A 4,907-nucleotide genomic window follows, 5' to 3' on the forward strand; every position below is an offset into this window, starting at 1 on the left:
CCCAGTGACCAAAACAGCAAATGACCAGAATGACCAGAGACCAGAACCACCATGGCCCCTCGCCTGGGCTGGCCCTGTCCCCGAGCAAGCGGTTAGGTGCGATCAGGCAGCCAGGCAGAGCCTCGTGATCGATCACCTCGAAGAGGGAGACCCAGGCTTCCCACCACATCCTGTGAGAAGGATGCTTGGCAGCTGCGACAGGAGGCACTGGCAGCAGTGGACACTGAGTGGGCACAGTGCCTTCAGCCTGGTCCAGGCCCCGGGGTTGCCGCCTCCGCCTGTGGCTTCTGCAGGGCTGGACTGCCACTCCTGTTATGATGCCTGGGAAGATCCCGAGCCCTTCCATGACTGCAGGCTCTCTGCCAGGGCTTGGACCCCTGTCCAGACTCCCCAGCTTGGCCCTAACTGCAGAGGAGCTGAAATACACTGACATCCACAACACTGGGGCCATGATAACCCTTTTGCACTTCCTGGAGGTGAAACTGCGCAAGAGGCCTCAACCTGTGAAAGGTGAGCTAGACAAGGAAGAAAAGCAGAGTAAAGAACACCAGGAAAAGAACAAAGTGGCGGCAGCCCGATGCTGGAACAAGAAGAGGAGCAGATGGAGTTTCTGCAGCAGGAATCTGAGTGGCTGGAGCTCATGAATGTGGAGCTGAAAACCCAGATGGAGGAGCTGAAGCAGGAGTGGCAGCAGCTCATCCTGATGCACAACTGGCATTGCCCCACCTGCATCGTCAGGACCGACAGCGTTAAGACCCCCGACTCAGAAGGCAACCCACTGCTGGAGCAGCTGGAGAAGAAGTGATCATGGGCTGGGAGGAGGAAGAGGAGGAGGAGATGGGGAGAGGGAGGAGGAGGAGGATCCCAGAAGGGTCTTCTTTGCTGCATGAAAAACTCTTCAATGAGGCTCAGCACAGCCAGCATCGGCCGGGCTTTTTTGTGAAACTCAGATCAGCCACACCAGGGGAAGAAACCCAGGCTGATGAAACCCAGGACCAAGCACTGAGACCAAAGTAGTCCTGAGGGGGACCTGTTCTGCCTGGGGCCACACTTATAGGAGGCAGGGCAGAGGCTCTGGGCCAGAGAAACACCCAACCAGGCAGCTATGGCCACTTCTCCAGCCTCTCTGCCAGGGTGCCCACCCAAAGGGCCTCTGAGCAGCCAGGAAAATCCATGAGTTGCAACCAAAATTAGGCTGAGTATGGAACTCAGAGTGAAACTACAATCTGCCTGCCCCCGGCCCTGACCCTGACCTTGATCCTGATGCAAGGCTGGAGAAGGGCACAGTGCCAGGCCCTGCTGTACCCACCGACCGTGGTCCAACTCAGTCCTGCCCATAGTGGCAGCTGTAGTTGCTGTGGGCACGAGGCAAGGGCACCCTTCCAAAGCACATACTCATTGAATCTTTACAGACTGGCTGTCCTCGCAGGGCTTTCAACTGCACATATTTTTTATACTTTCTCTTTTTTAAAATATTTTTGCAAAAAAAAAGATTTTATACAAACAATATATAAATGGATTTCTATAATCACTCAATGTGATACAGTATAAATATGCTATGGTTTGTTTGTTGCGAACAGATATTCAGCAGTTATGGCCATTGCGTGTAGCTTCTAAGTACTTTAGTCTCTGGGTGTTGGGGGTGGCAGGGGCAGGGGTGTGGTGCATTTCCATCCTGGTAAACCCTTCATAGTACTCAGTTCTGTGTCGCTCAGTAAACATTACACTTACTTAAAAAAAAAGAAAAAAGGGAGGCCCAGGCCACCTGGCTGGTGGTGCTGCATTGGGTGGTCGAGGCCTCCCTCTGCAGGGTGATCGATCTGGGGGTCCCACCATCGATCGCCCCACAGAGGGAGGCCCAAGCCACCAGCCAGCGACACTGTGGTGGGTGTTCACGGCCGGCCAGCTGTTGCCCAGCAGAGGGAGGCTCAGGCCAGTCAAGCAATCATACCCCACGCCTGTTACTTGCAGAGGGAGGCGACCAGTCGCAGGGGATGGGGGCAGCTCTGCACAGTGGCAGCGGCAGGGGTAGGGTCAGCTGCCAGTAGCTGGGGGAAGGAAAGCCCTGATAGGCCTTGATCTCAGGCCAGGCCTAGGGACCCTACCAGAAGGGTCCCAGATTACAAGAGGGTGCAGGCAGGGCTGAGGGACCCCCCCCCCCCGAGTGCATGAATTTCCACGCAACAGGCCTCTAGTTAGTTGATAAAAATAACTGAAATATCTATTTCCAAATTTCCTGTGAAAGAACTAATAGAAATCCAAATACTATTTCTTGTTTGCATCCTAAGTGTAATTTGATCAAGCTACCAATTAGTAGAATCATATTCAATTTGTTTCTTGAGTAATGAAGCTCAAACTAGAGTAAGGCCTTTTAAAATATAAAGGAAGTATAATTAATTATTTTATAGTAGAGGCCCAATGCATGAAATCCATGCAAGGGGCTTGGCCCTTGCAACCCCGGCTTCAACCAGAAGGTCGTTCAGCTGTCTGGTCTAATTAGCATATTATGCTTTTATTATTATAGATTCTTTAGTTAAGTGGATATTTAGAGTAATTTAGATATGAATATAACTTACAACAAGGGAATCAATGCAAATGTTATTACTAGAGGCCCGATGCCTGAAATTCGTGCAAGAAGCTTAGCCCTACAGCCCTGGCTGGCCCTCGCAGCCCTTGCTGCCTTGGCTGGACCTCACAGCCTCGACTGGGCCTTGCAGCCTCGGCCAGCCCTTGCAGCCCTGGCTTCATCCAGAAGGTCATCTGGAAGGAAGTCTGGAAGGTCATTTGGCTGTTCAGTCTAATTATCATATTAGCTCTTTATTATATAGGACTAGAGGCCCGATACATGAAATTCATACAAGAGTAGGCCTTCCTTCCCCAGCTGCCAGCACCGGCTTCCCTCTGTCACCCTGGACCTGGGAGTGCTTCCCTTCAGCTGCCGGCAGTTAAGCTAACACAGTGATGGTAATGCTAAACAATGTTTTTAATATTTAGTCTGGTAGTCATCAGTTAAAAGGTTATTTTGCTCTGTTTTAACATCCATGAACATGTTGGAGGTTCCTGATCCAAGAGCAAAAGTGCATCCTGGAAGATCATGCAGAGGGAGAACAACTGGAGCCCACATGGTACCTCTCTGGATACCTTGCTGTGAGGCAGCCTTTGGCTTTGATTCTTGGCCTTACTTTTGTTTTGTTTTTATAATTATTTACTAGAGGCCTAATGCACAAAATTTGTGCACCCGGGGGGGTCCCTCAGCCCAGCCTGTGCCCTCTCACAGTCTGGGACCCCTTGGGAGATGTCCACCTGCTAGCTTAGGCCCGCTCTCCGGGGGACTTGGCCTAAGCTGGCAGTCAGACATCCCTCTAGCAGTCCGGGAGCCCTCAGGGGGTGTCCACTTGCCAGCGGGGAGCAGGCCTAAGCTGCAGTCAGACATCCTTAGCAATGGTGAGGAGGTGGGAGAGGCTCCCGCCACCACCGCTGTGCTGGCAGCCATCAGCCTGGCTTGTGGCTGAGCAGAGCTACCCCTGTGGGAGCACACTTACCACCAGGGGGCAGCTCCTGCATTGAGCATCTGCACCCTGGTGGTCAGTGTGTGTCATAGTGACCAGTCATTCCCAGTCGCTCTGCTGTTAGGGTAAATTTGCATATTACCCTTTTATTATATAGGATAGAGGCCTGGTGCATGGGTGGGAGCCAGCTGGTTTTCCCTGAAGGGTGTCCCGGATCAGAGAGGGGGTCCTGCTGGGGTGCCTGGCCAGCCTGGGTGAGGGGCTGATGGCTGTTTGCAGGCTGGTCAAGCCACCCCCCCCAGTGGGGACCCTCACCCCATGGTGCCTGACCCTGGGTGAGGGGCTGAGGGCCATTTTCAGGCTGGCCACACACCCTTCAGGGTGGGGGTCCCCATTGGGGTACCTGGGCAGCCTGGGTGAGGGGCTGATGGCTGTTTGCAGGCTGGTCAAGCACCCAGTGGGTACCCTCACCGCATGGGGGTGTTGCCAGCCTGGGTGAGGGCCGTTTTCAGGCTGCCCACAGCCCCTTCAGGGTCAGGGGGTCCCGCTGGAGTGCCTGGCCAGCCTGGGTGGGGGCTGATGGCCGTTTTCAGGCTGGCCATGTCCCCAGGCGACCCAAGCTCCCAGCCTCTCCTTTTTTTCTTCTTTTTTTTCTGAGATTTATTTATCTTCTATAATGGAAACTTTGTAGCCTTGAGCAGAGCTCAGGTCCAGCTGGAAGCAGGTATCTGGGATTTACTTATCTTCTATAATTGAAACTTTGTAGCCTTGAGTGGAGCCACGGGCTGGCCAGGGCAGGCGGGAAGCTTGGATTCCTCCATCGCCGGGAGCAACCCAAGCCTCCTGCTTGCTCCAGCTCTGTGGCCACCACCATCTTAGTTGGGTTAATTTGCATACTCACTCCTGATTGGCTGGTGGGCGTGGCTTGAATATAGTGGAGGGAGGGTTAATTTGCATGTTTCTCTTTTATAATAAAGGACTAGAGGCCCGGTGCACAAAAATTTGTGCACTGGCAGGGGGGTATCCCTCAGCCCCACTTGTGCCCTCTCACAGTCTGGGACCCCTCAGGAGATAACGACCTGCTGGCTTAGGCCCGCTCCCGGGTGGCAGAGGGCAGGCCCAATCCCTAGGTGCAGCACCTGGGCAGGCTCAGAGCAGGGTCGATGGGGAGGTTGCGGCACCACCCCCTGTCACGCCCAGAGCAGGTCAGATCAGGGGGTTGTGGCGCCACCCCTGTCACATACAGAGCCGGCCAATCAGGGGGTTGGGGCGCTGCCCCCTCTCACGCACAGAGCAGGGCCCATCAGGGGGGTTGGGGCTCCATACTCTGTCACACACAGAGCAGGGCCGATCAGGGAGTTGGGGAGCTCCCCCCTGTCACGCACAGAGCAGGGCCTA

General features: G+C 54.2%; 1 pseudogene; it reads left to right on the top strand.

Annotated features, from left to right (window-relative positions):
- The first annotated feature begins 215 nt into the window (after positions 1-215).
- On the top strand, positions 216-837 carry LOC102245393 (annotated as a pseudogene).
- Positions 838-4,907: the final 4,070 nt, after the last annotated feature.

The sequence above is a fragment of the Myotis brandtii genome, unplaced genomic scaffold (assembly GCF_000412655.1).
Source record: "Myotis brandtii unplaced genomic scaffold, ASM41265v1 scaffold179, whole genome shotgun sequence".
Classification (NCBI taxonomy): Eukaryota; Metazoa; Chordata; class Mammalia; order Chiroptera; family Vespertilionidae; genus Myotis; species Myotis brandtii.